This window comes from Neopelma chrysocephalum, unplaced genomic scaffold, assembly GCF_003984885.1.
Source record: "Neopelma chrysocephalum unplaced genomic scaffold, ASM398488v2 Primary Assembly neopelma1_22, whole genome shotgun sequence".
Lineage (NCBI taxonomy): Eukaryota > Metazoa > Chordata > Aves > Passeriformes > Pipridae > Neopelma > Neopelma chrysocephalum.
In genome coordinates this window covers 78,466-95,087 of record NW_020897689.1, presented here as the reverse complement: position 1 = coordinate 95,087, position 16,622 = coordinate 78,466, and positions in this window count along the sequence as shown.

Genomic DNA, 16,622 nt, shown 5'->3' with positions numbered 1-16,622 from the left:
ATTTGAACCAATTATATAGTCATTTAAATAACTGTGCACTTTGTAGCCTTCCATTTTGTGTGGTCTTGCTTTATTTCATGTGTGCCATTTACCACCTCCTGTTGCCAATGATTTGGAACCCAGTTCTAGGAGCTTTCTATTAGTTCACTGCTGCAGCAGACACCAAGCAACAATGTTGGCTGTAACAGCACGTACACTCAAGTCATGATTCATTATTTTTGGTTCCTAAGAGTATACATGATCCTAATCAAATGCACTTGTAAGCAAGTCAAGTGTGCTTGATTAATGCTAACGAGGAAAATCTGAGAGCAGATAGGCATGTAATTTCTGCTTCATTTAAAAGGCATATTGAAAACTGAAAACCTATATTGGTGCAAAGCCTATTACTAAAACATAAACTATACTTTGTCTTTCTGCATCTGTCAGCTGTAAGTACTGACAGCTTAGGAGCAGGGTTTCTCCATTGCTGCTGCAATGTGGTTTTTCTTCTGGAGATGTATGTGTGTCTAGTTTTGGAGCCACATCACAGTTTGTCCCTGAGGCCATGAAATATTTATAGAGTTCCTTCTATGAATTTGAATTGCAGCAAGTAGAACAGTCCCACAGGTCTCACATTCTGAAAAATTAAATTTAGACAGTGTGCCTCCACAGATTTCAGTAGCAGGAACCTAAATAACTGCCAGAATGAGGGCCACCATCACTCACCCAAAAGGTACAAAGTAAAAACCAGTTTGTAAGCAGCTGCATTAAAAGCCACTCTTAACAGTGACTAATAAACCTCATTGGCTGTACTGATGAGAGTTCCAAAAGCCCTGAGCTGTGCCACAGCGCTGGCAGGCCATTTGATGGTCACTTCATCTCTTAACACAGGTGGGCACGAGACAATGAGCCCTGTAGGTGTAGGTAACCACAGGTATGAAATAGAGGCTTGTACAGTAACAACTCTTTTATACACATCTTTTGCTAGAAGCTACAGGGGTCAGAAAGAATTGTCAGCACCAGTGGGGCAATGTGTTATTCCAGCAGCAGCATAACATCCTTTTTCTGGAATTGCGTGTGTTAACTCCACACCCTGATTTACCGCAGCTCCACGGCCTGCGCAGCAGGTCTGTTGACTGCTGTCCTGCAGTATTTCCGTAACCCTGTTTGTTACAAAGAGCAGACAGTGTCGCTGCAGGCTGCAAACCAGCTTACCAACGCTGTGCTACTCCAGTGCTGCAGGGTTGTGAGAGCAGCAGCTGAAACAACGATGCTGCAGTGCCTGGGCTCAAACCCCTTGCAGGAAACAAAACAAAAACTGCTCAGCCTTCCCTCTTCTCCACTTCAGGCAGGCGTTCTACACTGAGGCTAGCAAGGAAGTGTTCAGTGTACAGGAGAGAGAAGTGACTATGATCACATCTAGCACTTATAACCCATATATTACTGTGACTACAGTCAAGGCAATGACTGTATCAGTCCTCATGTCCAACACTGGTGCAAGGGAACAGAAATGTGTGCATGAGTTCTTTAAGTGCAATACAAGTGGGAATATAGGTGACTAGCACTGGCAAAACAAGCTACCAAACCTCACTAGAACAGCAGTACACCTGAGGGGTTATAGGCGCAAAGGATTTTGCCTTAACAATATTCTCAGATGCTTAAAATTCTTCACTGTGCATGCCCTTGGGTGCCACTTCTGTGGCCAAGATTATCATACCTCTTTGTCTGAAAATCACAAACTGCTCACTGTCTTGACAGCCTGGTCCCTTTGGGATTCCCAGCACGTCTAAAGTATTCAGCAATATCCATTTAGCAAAAAACAATCAAACAAAAATCCCAGCCCAAACAGTAGTCATTTCCATCCTGAAATGAATTCCAACAGGTTTCCCATAGCAGCCTTGTGGACACAGCACTCATGCAGGAAATGGGAAAGCAGTATAGACTCCTCTCTTCCCCTGGAAGGGACTCAAAGCCATACACTCCCTGGGCTGCTGCTGCAATGTATCCCTGAGGAACCAACACAGAGCCCAGAGAGGAAGCTCAAGCCCATCTTTCCACACTGAATCTTTTAGCCACTAGACTACATTCCTGCTTTTATATATTAGAGTGTTTCCATGAATATTATCAGCCCACTGTGTCAGTTTTGGCGAGAAGCTGCTCCCTGTCACCTGCAATGCTTCTATAAACCAGGAGTTCAGGCATGCTCCTTAGAAGAAGCTGCAGAGCTGAATTCCTTCAGGACAAGGAGCTCTCCTATGAATGAACAGTGTAAGGAACTGACTATTAATCAAAAGGTTGCCTTACCTTCTGTGCAGGTGCCTCTTTTCATGGCTGAAAGAGAGACAAAGGTAACACAACAGGGTGCACACAGGCATTAGGTGTGATTTTGTGGGTTGTTCTGTAAGGCTAGCTCCCCCTCCACTGCACTGGAAGGGCTCACCTGCTCATTTTTGGGTCCAGCCTTCTCCTTTCCTGACATGCTAAACACGTGTGGAACATGCTGCTGTGATTGCACACACTGACCTGTTCATGCACCAGACAATAGTTGTGGGCAACTCTGAATCCCAGTCTCACAGAGGACTTACGAGGAATCAGTTCTGAGGAGCATTAGCCCCATGGGATGCAGAATTAGAGCACCCATCTCTGGTTCTGGGCATATTGAATATGGGACCCTGGGGACAGTTGTCTTAAAGTTCGTTTTGCAGGGTCACCAGTGAAGGGCTTTCGGAATCTAAACACCATGCCTGCCTTCCTCCTACACTCTTCTCAAAGAGCTGAGGAAATACCTGACTTCAGCTGAGGGGAAACTAAGTATTTTTGTTTGGATAGTACCTCCCAGAGAACGAATGCTTGGAGACAACTAGCCAAAAGCTTGTGAGTATGATGAGTTTGATGTCTAAAAACATTTAAAAGCTGTGTGGATTCAATTCTCTGTGTGTGCATGCAGTCAAGATTGCTTTGTGTCTACTATAGTTTGGAGCTTTGGGCACTCATCATGATCTAGTTTAAGAGATTGCTCCAAGCTCTATTAGGTTTCACCAGTCTCTTCATGGTTTTTCTGTTTTGCCTGCTGATTTACTGTTATCCCATCTCCTTCCCCATCTATTGATTTACTCCATATAGATGGAAATACATCAGAAAATGATCATCTGGGCAGCTCAACGGGCTACAGTAAAGGGGCTGCAACCTGTGGTAGCATACCCTGTGTTTGCAAGGGGCAAGACAACTCTCTTACTTGTGCGTTAAGAAAGTTTACGATGTTGCTTCAAAATCAGAATAAAAATATTTGAGCTAATTATCATCCTCTTTTCCCCATTTAGCGTAATACATAAATCTTCTGGACTAGCAGAGTCTCAGCTGTTTCTGTGTGGCTACTGCACATAACACCATGCACAGAGGAGCAGCTTAGAGGAGACAGAGCCTCTTACGGGCCTCACAGTTTAGATTTTTTTCTGTGCAGTATTTTGCAATGACTAAAGTTTGCCGCAACTGTCTTAATGTGTGTTTCTATATGCAAAATCTCTCAGCCCAGCAAGAGTCCATCACAACTTTTGGCTTTGAAAACCTCTCCTCTATATCAGCAATGATGGCAAGCAGAAGGCACAACCGTCCTGATTAATTAATCCCCACATAGCACCTCCTAGCAACCCAAGGCTGTTTTGCTAACACTTCTAGCTGGGGCTTGTGAGTGTATAACTTAACCACATGGGAATGCACTATCTCACTCTCATGAGCTCAGAAGGCTTTAAAGGAAACATTACCTACTTCAGTGCTTTCTCTGAGATACCATCAGTGGCTGGACAAACAGCATGACCAACAGACAGTCACAGCAGGCAGGAAGAGAAGGTCTGATGCTAAAATACATAGTTAATTAGCAACTCTTCCATTTTCCCAAAAGTCTGATGAAGCCAGCCAGTCAAACCTTAGCTCCAAATGTGTCCACTACAGCAAACATCAAGGAATTCCAGAGCACAAATTATGCCTTTCTGGAAGGCACCTAAACACTGAACTTGTGTCACTGAGTTTGTGCAGCGTTAAGTGCTGATAAATAACCGGAGAATGTCCATCCAGGATGCAGGGCCATTCTCAAATTTCATGAGTTTTTATCACTCTGACATACACTATCTACGTAAGAGTAGTTTCCAGACCCCATATTCCAACAGCACTGGAGCTTCTCAGATGTACTAGTGAGTGCAATGTGACATCCCACCCTCAAAACCACTTTCTGCAATATTACATTAAATCCCCCTGCCTGATTTGGCATTGACAAGTTTTTAAGGTGCCACTTCAGAATATCTGTACCCCTGTGTTTTTTAAGATATATCTTTTACTAGAAAATCTTAGCTAAGCAAAGTTAGCAGAGAGAGGCATCTCAGCTATCCTGAAGCGCGAGGAGAAAAGTATCTGCTTTCAGTGTTTACACTTGATAAAAAACCAGGAGACTCCACCACCAATGTCATTTATTTACCTCCACTAATTGCTTTACTTTGAAATGTGCACCCACCTGCTGTGCTTCCTCACCTATGGGAGGTCAGTGTACGTGCTCTTTGCTAAAATTAATTAACAGGAGGAGCAGAAATTTATATAGTAATTAATTAATTTTCAACACACTACACTACCAGGAAGCCCAAGGAATGTTTATAACCAGTGGATCTCCAGGAAATAATAATATACACAAAGAGAAATCACTCAGGATTATGGCCCCTACCTGGCATCACATATTAGAGCATGAAGGCGGACTTGATGGACTGGGACAACTTTAACAGCTTCAGGTTAATTCTGTGAGCTTAGAGTGCACAAAGGGAGGGGTGGTCTCAGGAGTCCTCATCCATGTTACCAGTGATTATAAACATATGTTTCTGTCCTAACACTTGCAAATAATTTTTTACTTCTAGAAATCTGTTTTTTTAGTTCTTCATTTAAACATAATAAAATGCATTTTATTGTCATTGAACTATCCTCTGATAATGAGAGGCATGCCACAGTGATCTGGGAAATGCTGATGCTCCTCCCTCTGGGCAGCACTGCACTACCCATTCAGGATGCTGGGATGATTCCTCATCAGACTTGTCTCCTCTGACCAGCACATCATGTCAGCAGCCACACCACCATCTTCTCTGCAGGCCTCCTCTCACACACATTTCTAGCACCACAAATGTGTGGCTCCCCTCCTAAAAAGGACAGAGAGACCCTTTATTAATGATGGCCAGCCAAAAGATTGTTGAAAGTTGTTCGTCCTCAAGCCTGACCACTCACAGCAGCATTAGGTGGAAAACTTGAGGTAGTAGGGGGAAGACACAGGGGTGGGTTCTCATGGGAACTCAGTGGCGTGGCAGCAGCAGCAAATAAACCACCACACCTGGCCTGGGGTCGCACTGGCAGCATCTCCATACAGCCTCCCAGTCCACAGCCACAGCCTCGGTGCACTGGGACAGTCCTCAGGGGACTGTTGCCTTCACTGCAAGGCAGTGCAAGCAGTGTAAGATCAGAACTTCTTACCAGAACAACTCACCAGCATAACTGTTGTTCACTGTAAATCATGTACTGAGTTCTTTCAATCAGATTCCCTAAGGAAAAAGGTCCATAGGTGTCCTGGCTTTCCAAATCATGTGGGAGCTGGAGGAGGGGGGTAACATTGTTTTGAATATTGTCTGTTTGAAAGAAAGCCATTACCTTTCCACTCTGCCATGCCCAGGGCTGGTGTGGGTCCCCACGCCCTGACATGTCTGCAGCTCCTTGCTGGCCATGACCACAAATAGTGGTGCTCCCACAGGCAGAGGGAATGTCAAAGGAGCTCAGCACTGAGAGTGCATTATTCCCAGCAAGTCATTTCCAGTCTAAGAGGAACACCTGCTCGCTGTAACTTCTCATCCTCCTTCCCAGCTCCTGTTTTTTTGCTTCCTGACCTATTTCTCTGTAGGAAAGGAGAAAGGAGAGAAAAAGGGTTCCCACAGCAGATGTTCTGCAGAGCTCAGCAGAAGCCTGTAGTGGCTCCAGACACAGCTTCTGCTTGTCTGGTAGCACAACCAGCCCAGCATACCCTCAGCCACCCCAAAACCTGCTGCCACCCCAGGACCTGCTGCTGACAGCTGCTGGTAGCAGTCAGGGGCTGGACACTGGATATTTAATTTTAACTTTTCATTAAACCTGACTCTGCAGATGGTCTAAAAGCTGCACTTGTTCAAACACAAGCTCTCATCAGTTCCATCTCCAGGTGGCTCAGCAAGTTCTCGTGTTTGGGTAAAGCAGAGCAGCACACAGCTTTGCCTAAGAATGTGCAACCTCTAGAAGGGATTTCTGGTCACCAGAACTTATCTGCCTGGCACACTGACAAATAAAATGGAAGCAGCACCCACTTTGATAGATGATTATTAGGAAATGTTTCCCCACATTTTACCAAACTTTTCCCTGTGACCTTTCTCAGGTGGTACTACCTTGATTCTTACAAATGCCCTTCTGATGTCATCACGCTGGAATCAACCTAGTCAGGTTTGGCTTGGATGCTGTAGAAGATATGTCTTAGTGGGATGTATACTAATCACATGGTGAGCACCTGGAGGTAGATTAGAAGTGGTCATATCTGAAGAGGCAAAACGAGCAAGACACAGCAGTTTTGGATACCTTCCTTAGCAGGTCAGCTCTCCGTACCTTAAACTCTGTTCTATTTGCAGCTGAGCACTCCTAAGGTGCAATGCCTCACAGATAACAGGGAAAAGCAGATGGAGACTGCCAGGCTTGCTTGAACTGACTCTGAGCGTGTCCATGATTTGGTAGAAAACCAAAGAGCCAAACTTGAAGCGTTGTTCCTCTTCTGCTCAGTTCTTACCCAAGGATTTCAGGAGAAATGTGGCCTGAAAGAAATTTTTGTGTGTGGTCTCAAGATTTTATTGCCTAATGGTAATGCAGTAAGAATTATGTCCCATGGGACTCTGACCATCCCAAACAAAACCCCGAGATCCTGAATCTTGATAGAATGATGCAAAGCGGCCAAATTTGGTAATGGATAAAGTTGGGACCTTCCATGGTCTTAGCTACCACTGAGGGCAGTTTTGAAGGCTATAATGGGTTGTGATGGAAAAACCTCTTGAAACTATTACAAGACATTGTAATTTAGAAAGTGCTCAGACTGTCTTAAATTACTTATAAGCTCCTACTGAATTCTGCTGGTCCTGGAAATGAAAAGAACAGAGCAGTTCTATGCAGTAATTTCTACTTTTCCCTCTTGGCTCATAAGTAAGCCTTGGAGAAGGACGCCAGAATCAGATAGATGTGCAGAGACAGGGGCTCTGAAACTCAGCCATTATGGCACCAAGATTTTCAGTGTTCTCTCCATGTTCAGAAATCACAGTTCTGAGTCAAATGCACAGGCACACTGCAATGCCTGGAGAGAGCTGGGTACCTCAAGTGGGGTCCATAAATGTCTATACCATCAGGAAAAATCAGAAGGGCATTTTAATTATGGTGACAAGTCTTTGGCAACTAAACACCAACCTGAGATTACCCTCAGGGAGTTTATTGGTTCCAATGGGCATTTAGTGTGTTCAGATGTTTCACAGCTCAGCCTGCAGCTGCAGAGCGGTTTCAGGACTCTGAGTTTTTCAGTGCCTATAGCTGCACTAAGGCAGTACTTAGGCACCCAAATCCCTCTGCTGCTGTAACCCACGGTCCTGGGGTTGTCAGGTGCCAGCTGCAGCTTTAACTTACAAACTGTGGTCTTTCACATCAGTTATCAACCTGCACGGCTTGCCCTTTCCTCACTGGGAGGTATCATCCCATCATAATTCATTACAAAGCCGGTCACCAGATCAATGGTACCTCACTGATTTCATTGCAGAAACGGAGTGATCGTGCCTTACTGCTGTCTGGAAGCAGTAATCAGGTTCACATAAGGTTTCTTTTGTAGCAGAGTCACCTTCCTGGTCACAGGCGCTCCGGATGCATGACAGTGATCTTTTGTCACCTTCACCTTTGCGAGGTCCCTCGGGCTGGCGATAACCCAGCGCTCCAAGGGCTCTGCAGCTTCCTTGAGCCGGCATTCGGACCGACGGACCGTGAGCAGCTGCTGCCACCCTCAGGTCACCCTTCCAGGAAACCTCGACTTCTGCCTTTGCTGGCTCTAAAACAAAATGAAATTAAAATCGAACACAGCAAAGCTACTGAGACTCTCACACCTCATTGGCATGTTGGCAATACTTGCTGTGGGTACGTCAAGGCCCTAAAATGCTCCACATAAGAGCAGGAGCAGAAGCACCTCTGACGTGAGTGGCGCAGCAGGAGCACCAGCAGGGCCACAGTCATAGAATCATAGAATTGTTTAGATTGGAAAGACCTCCAAGATCTTTCAGAGCTATTAATCTGGCACTGCCAAGTTCCCCACTAATCATGTCCCCAAGTGCCACTCCACCACCTTCCCGGCCAGACTGTTCCAGTGCTTGAGTCCCCTCACAGAACTGAGTTTCAGGTTCAGGAATGGGGCTGCAGTGCAAACCTGCAGCCAGGGAGCAGCACACAGTCCCTCTCTACCGTGTGATGCCTCAGCTCTCTGCTACCCAAAACCCTCCCAGCCCAGCACACCTGGGCAACCTGCCAGGCAGCTGCATCTTGCCTGCAGGAACACATAGCTCAAAACAAGCTGTGCCTGCCCCAGGAATGCGATACCTGCAAGGACTGGAACTGCAAGAGGGAAACTGGAAACTGGAGCTAAAGAAGGAGGTGGCCTGAAGTCACCTAAATTCCCCACTTGCACACCCCCAGGCAAATTCCCAGCTGGATTTAGACACTCAGACCCTTACACTTCTCTTCCCCAGCAGTAATAGTGCATTTCCAGTCAGACTACTACTGTGGCCAAGGCTGGAAAAAAGTGCTGCATCAAGCAATCCTAATTGCTTTTTAACAAGTGTTTTGCTTGCATTTATATGACCAGGCACCGCTTACATGAGCTTGTACCAGCTGAGGGGCACAGGCCTTGACACAGGTGAGATGAGAGAGCAGTGAGTGAGGAACTGCCAGTGCTGTAAGGCAGGGTGTTGTTCTGAAGGCAGGCAGTGTCCCTCCTTGATTCCAGGGCTGCAGCGTTGCAGGAGGAGGGATGAGCTCAGTAGGGTGCAAACAGAAATTATTTTCCAAACAAGTTTTGTTCATGAAAGTGTCAAGTTAAGCAATATTTCTATGTCCAGTATGTTCTTCCCTTCTAATATTTTGTCTGATGGATTTTGAGACCATCATGGCTTTCACAAAGAAAAGCCATAGCAAGGTAATTTCTGGCCTGTGTTTAGCTTTCAAATCAAAGTTGAGGTTTCAGAACTTGGAACACTTTAGCAGTTTCTTAAAGAGCTTTTCACACCACTAAATCTTGCAACATCTTTGGGAGGAGATACACTGACTATTATTGCTTTTGAGTTACGCTTGTCTTTATTGCACAGCTATGCAAAACAACATACTTTGTCAATGACGAGACAAAGAGTAGAGCCATTGCTAAAAGCATCCTCAGGAAAGCTGGCACTACAATTTCAAGTGGCTCTTGGATTTAGGCAACCTTCCACTTATTCATTTGCGTGCCACAGGCTCCTTGGGAAATACTGGCTTCTGGAAACTGCCAACACATAGTGTAAGACCTCACAACTCTTTCCAGGCTGCTGATTTCATATGGTTGTATTGAGTTTTCCTCCACAAAGCAGGATTCCTGAATTCTTTAGTCATATGAAATTTTAAAATCTCACTGTTCCTGAGCAGATTTTGCTCTACATCTCTCACAGGTTTTAGACCCCAAGGAGCTCTTGACGATCGTCAGTGAGTCACAGACCTTGCAGATCTGTACTTTCTCCATATTACTAATACAGTCCAGGAGGTCTTTGGAACTTACATTGGAAGGAGTCTTTGGAGGTCATCTTGTTCAACCATCTACTGAGAACAGGGCCAACTTCAACATTAGATCAGGTTACTCAGGATTTTCTTCAGTCCAGTTTTGAAAAACCATTAAGGAGGAAGCTTCCACAGTCACCTGAGAAGCCTCTTTCAGAGTTAATCTCTTTTGCTGTGGTTTTTTGTTTTGTTTGGGTTTTTTTGTTTTGTGGGTTTGGTTTTGGTTTTTTTGTTCGGGTTTTTTTGGTTGGTTGGTTGGGGGGGTTTCTGTGGGTTTTTGTTTTTGTTTTTTTTTTTTGATGGGTTTGTTTGTTGATTTGGTTTTGGTTTGGTTTGTGGTTTTTTAAAAATTATTATTATTTTATATTATTTATATCCAGTCAATTTTTTTAATTCTTAAGTCAATAGCTGTCTCCTCTTACACTTTTGTTGTGCACCTCTGATAAGAGTTCAGATGCACCTTCTCTCTAAATCACAGATCAGATTTTTTACCTCCCCCATATACAGCCAAGTGTTGCAGAGAATTTTATTAATTTATCTTCACACCACTGCTATCAGATGAAAAGTTATTAACTGCACTTACGAGGTGGCACATAAGCGCCTAACTAGACAGCAACTAAAAGTCAGAGATATTTGCTACTTTGGAATGCACTGTTAAGATAAATGATAACAGATTTCTATATATGTAGAAAGCACAAATTGGATTCACATCAGCTGCAACACAACTTACTCCCAGGCTGCTGTCCATCCTCTTAGCTGGCTGAAGCAAGGAAAGAGAATATGTGTTCATGCAAGATTTCACTGCGATGCATGTGTACAGGGCTGTTAAATGTCCACAAGGCAATGCTAATCCTGAACACCTGCAGCTTACAAAACAGTATCTGTGCCCTTTAAGAGGTCATGCTGCAATGAACGTTGCAAACTTTTTCATCTGGACCATACTTTCAAATTTCCAGTGATTCACAAATCAATAGCAAAGAATTCAATGACTGAAAGCTTACAGACATGAGCTGAGAGGAAACAATCACTTTGCCAGTGACTATGCAGGTGTATTGGGTTTAAGTGGCAAGATTTTGGTAGTAGGGGGGCCACAGGGGTGGCTTCTGTGAGAAGGGGCTGCAAGCTTCCCCCATGTCTGATAGAGCCAATGCGAGCCGGCTTCAAGACCCGCTGCTGGCCAAGGCTGAGCCTGTGAGCAATGGTGGTGGTACCTCTGGGACAACATGTTTAAGCGGAGTAGGGAGAAAGGGGCAGGAAATGTGGAACAGCAACTGCAGGAGAGGAGTGAGAGAGAAACAGTGGCAGAGCAGGAGGGGAGGAGGTGCTCCAGGTGCCAGAGCAGATTCCCCTGCAGACCTTGGTGAAGACCAGGTGAGGCAGCTGTGTCCCTGCAGCCTATGGAGGTCCACAGGGGAGCAGAGATCCACCTGCAGCTCATGGAGGCCAGAGCAAGTGGATGCCCAAAGGAGGTTGTGACCCCATGGAAGGACAGAGCTGGAGCAGGCTCCCAGCAGGACCTGTGGACCCATGAGGAGAGGAGCCCATGCTGGAGCAGTTTTGCTGGCAGGACTTGTGACCTGCAGAGGACCCACACTGGAGCAGTTTCTTCCTGAAATACAGCACCCCATGGAAGGGACCCACTCTGGAGCAGTTTTTGAAGAACTGCAGCCCGTGGGAAAGACTCACATTGGAGGACACCATCTTACCCTTTGTTTGCCCAGTCTTGGTCCTCCCTCCTACCAGCTCCTTGCTCCCCTAAGTCCTCCCCACTTCCTTTTCTCTCTCTGTGACAATCCTGATCTCACTGGTTTCCTTACCCCATACCACCTTGGCTCTAGTTTTACTGCTGTGACCTGGTTCTTCTTCCTCCTGGAGGTGGATGAGATGTTGGTAGGCTGATTTAGGACACAGATAAGAAAGCTCCTTGCCGTCAGCTGCTGCACTGTGCCCTGCCCAGCAGAGAGCAACTGGAAGCAAGAATTACAGAAAGAACCTCTTGAAACAACTCTGGTCAGACTATGTTTAGTTAACCTGTGGGATGTGGGGTATTCAGGGCCTGATCCCAGGTAGAAGCTCTGAATGCAGCTTGCTCAAACTGGTAAAACTTTGCAGTTTTTCCAGTTCTGGTGTGGAAGAAATCAGGAGACATTTAGCTGCTCAAAAGAAAGAAGCCTTTACCATACATATTCCTACTGCCTGTTTTTTGCAAATATTTATAAACTGGTGCAGAATCTAAGGGGAACAGTGAAAAACATGCTAATACAGAAGTAATGCCTTTTCCTCCTATCTCTTCCCACCTCTATTCTAAGTCCTAATCCAAAATATGAAGGCAAGAAGGCATTTCAGCAGAAGGGTTTCCAGTTTTGGAATAAGGACAAAAAAACCTGTTTTCTCCTACCCACAGTCTCAGGAACAGATCAGCCATTTTGGCTGAAGCTTTTGACGCAACACAAATGTAAATCAGCCTGGCAGCACAAAATTGATGGGGGAAAAATTTAGTCCAAACAGGAAAAGTTTCAAAGTAGCAACAGAAGGAGAAAAGTGCTGTCTAGCTAGAATTGCTGTTAACCCCTTCTACATTTGTAGAATGCATATAAAATACAGCATTGGCATGAGCAACCCTCAGAGGTTCACCTGCTTAACTCATTGATTTGGTGATCTTATTTAGATCCCAGGTCTTCAAGGTTTTGGATAAGTCTTGACTCCTGCACAGAACTCTGTTGACTCAAGGAGGCTGTGGAGCCCCATGTTTCCAAACTAGCTACAGGACAGGATGAAAACCCCACAAAAGGCAACACCTTTCAGCTGGAGGGAGGAAGTTTCAGGCTGCACTTCTATTGTTGAGCAAACCCTATCGCTCAAAAGGAACCTTGAAAAGGTTCAAGGGTCAAGAGGGAACTCACTGTTATGTGCCATAACTCACACTCTAGAAAACTAAAACCTGGGCCAAGGCAGTCACCGTGAAGCGAAGGAAAAGATTTTTGGCTAATTGACAGAAAACACCCAAAAATCTAGCTTGTAGGGGCCCAGGCTTTTGTCACAGTGACTGACATTTTGCCTATTTGGAAGGAAATGAATTAGAGGAGAATGAAGAGCATATGTTGTCAAGTGGGTGTAAATCAAACTAAGCAAACAAAGGAGTACAGGGAGAACTCAGGCTGACATCAAGGCTGAGAGAGAAGAGGAAAAAAGGCTGGAAGCAACAACAGCCAGAGAGGCTTTTAGACAGACATATTTCCTTCAAATTAGCCTGTATTTCCACGTGTTGATGAAAAGCCTGTTGAAAGGTAGCAGCAACCAATGTACCTAACAAGGGAAGTTTCTGGAAGCTTCTCACAAGTTGGTTGCAGTGTTCAGGATTACTTATCTGATCCTGACTGGTGCTGCTTGTGCAAACACGTCACCTCAAGAGTGGAACACTGTACCATATGTCTTAAGTCCTGTGAAGTACCTATGCCTACAAAAGCAGTCTCGCTTTTGTACTAAGTAACAGCACACAAGGTCTTGTTGAAAACAGATTTCAATTCAGCTTATTCTTCAGTTACTCTATAAAGCCCAAAGTGGTTTTTCTCATTGCTCTTTATAGCCTTCCCAGATCTTCTAGCCACAAACACATCATTTCATTAAGCCACACATAAACAATAATGATTTACGTCAACTTTTCATTCAATGGAAAGCGCATGAAAGAAGTACTTTCCTTCTGTGTAACTTGCCTGCGAGGGCTGGAGTATGTCTTTCCAAATTCCTAGTGGTAACCCCAGGCAGTTGTCAAAGCTTGTTTCATATCTGGCATTTTGAGAAATTCCCATGAGTTTATTCCATTACAGAATCATTCAGTCACCACTTGGTACCTCTCTGTACCAGATGACGAGTGAAAGAACTTTATGATCTTTGAAAAAGGCAGACCTTTAACTGCACTTGATGTCAACCTCTTGTCAGACTGCAAGATGTATCTATGGCAGTTGCCAGACAAACTTGTATGACACCCAAAGCTTGTTATACGGTTCCTTGTCTGACAACAAGTGAATGGAGCTACAATTCTGCTTGCTATTCTACAACTGAATAATGATAAAGGGTCACCATCTCAATGACAAGAAAACCTGAGCCAAGATGGTTAAAAGTTGAATCAACAAAAACAGTCATATGAAACCAGTTAAAAAAAAAACCCTGCTGAAGTGTACAGAAATAAATAAAACACCACTCCTTCTGCTTTTTAAAATCAGGGTTGGTCTCAGGCAGGAACATGCAGTACACTTGTCTCTCTGGCAGCATGCCCTGTACCAGAAGTAACTCAATTTCTCCAAAATCCCCTCCTCCCATCTAAGAGCTGGCAAGGAACAAAAACAGTATTGATTGCTGAATCTGAGGACTGGCTGATAGGCCTCCATGCCCACTGTGATTCAGAGACCTGCAGCAGCCACTCTAAGATTAGCAGACCATTCCCTAAGAACACATCTTTGTGATCCCTTCTTCTGACAGGGTAAGCACTCCTCTCAGGGCCCACTGGTGCAAATCAGCTCAAATCACTGTCATTCCAGGGAGTGCCCAACAACAATCTCAGCTCAGATGGGGCACACCCTGACTTGATAACCCCCAACATCTCACACCTGTAAAGGTACCAGGATGTTTAGCTGGCACTGCACTCACCACCTGCTGCCCCAGGCATACCTCCATGCTGATCCTATAGCACTAATGTCAAATACTGGCCATCTTTGATTAGCATTTGTTGAAAAAATAAGCTCCTTGTCATTGTGCTTACACCTGTAGTATCTGCTGCTCTTCATGCTGCACTGAAGAAGCACTTCTTGAGACCTATTGTTCAGCAGACTTGCCTCGTTCCTTGGCATGTGTCCATAAGAATTACCACTTGGGGGATGAACACTTGCATCCTTCAAAAACTGAAAAAGGCAACCAAGTATATTAATCAACATCTTGTATTTCAAGCACTGCACTAGACCACAGCCCTTCAACAGCCCTTGCCTTCCCCTTTCAGCAGTGCAAGTCTTGGATCCAGGAGACTAGAACTGACTGATGGGATCATGCAACATAAACTACATAGTGCTTTACAGCTGGCATCACTGGCAGCGAATCCCAAAGCCACAGATGAGACCATCTGCTAGACCTAGTATCAGGTCCTCCTGATACTTGCTTTTCAGCACCATCCACCTCCTCATCCTCTAGGGTTTCACAATTGTTAAGAGAACGGGCAACGTGACATTGTCAGAGACTTGAAATTCCCAATATAGCTTACCAGTCAACAGTCAAATTAGGGTAAATTCGGCACAGGGACTTTTCCTAGGAGACATTTCTTGCCTATGGGTGAAGAAATTCACATGTCCACTTGCTGCAGTCTGTATGAAAACACTGATTATTATACTATGATTACATGAGCAGGTCTCATTTTGAAGGCTATTGCAGACTGCTGTGGGACAATCACATATGGCACAATAGAGTCTGTCTTCATGCTTACTATATTTTCAACAACCTATTTTTCCAGTGAGAACCATAATTTTCCAGGATACATCAAATTTCAGAATCAGATTTTCAATTTGCATCACAGGTAATGCCATGTGCAACCTGTTATTTGGGTATTATTGTCTTACCCAAACAAACAAGAAGCATATGCATACTTCCACTATGCCCAAGTCATGAAAGGTTAATGAGAAGGACACATTTGGCTGGCTGGGTGGATGCTGGAGGAGCTTTCCACTGAGCATCACCATGCAGCTGCCACTGCCAGAGATCTGGGGCAGCCTGGCATAGCAGGGCACAGACAGGGAATCACACTGAAGCATTAACTGGAATTATGTGTGTTTGTATAGGCTGCTTTGGCCTTCTTAACCTTGAAGTAACGTTACTTAGTGTGATAGCCCATTTCCCAGAACAATGATCTGAACCTGGATCACCCTCACAAATACAGCAGGATGTGTCCAGGGGCTCCTCTCCTCTAGCCTTCTGAGAGCTCCATGGTGGTCCACCACTGGCTTTTAATTTAAAAACTGCCAGAATGAAACTACCCTGGAGGCCAACAAACAAAAGCGCTTCTCTGTCAGACCCATGTTCAGCCAGCATGCAGCTCCAGCTGTATTGTGTGGGGTGGTGCATGGCATGACAGCAAGCACAATTGTCTGAGACAAGACTCCACAGGTGAGGTCAGAAGGCCTGTTGAGATGCTCCTGAGGGGCTACATTCATCAGAGAAGATGAAACAACCTGGTGTGGATCCCAAAGCAAACTTTTCTTCTACGCCCAGCTTTCCTCAACAGCACTGCAGTTGGTTTGCTCCAAACCAGAGTGGGCTCATGTGTGTTCAGTGGAGACAACCATGGTCCCACAAACAAATGAGCAATGGAACCAAACTGGTTCCATGGAACCATACACTCGTCCATGCAGGTGCAAGAAACCACATACGAGATCAGCATCAGCAGAGAACAGAGAAGGCTGGCCTGCTTCCCACAGACAGGGATGGGAGTGAACTTGCAGAAACTTACGGGCAGCACAGATCTAAGTGTGATCAGTCTCAAATAAGTATTAATTACAATAATCTTTATTATACAGATTTGCTAGAATCTCCTTATTGAGTTACAAAGCTGCAAGCAAACCTTGTCCTTGCTAAGTAAAATAAGCTGTGGGAACTTTGTCTAACAGCAAACGGGCACCACAGCAGCACAGCACCCGGACAAACTGCCACACTCCCCAAGCACAGGGGGAAGAACACACTCTTTAACAGTCAGCCTAAAATATTAAAGAATTAAACTCTACCTATTAGCATAATTCTAATTG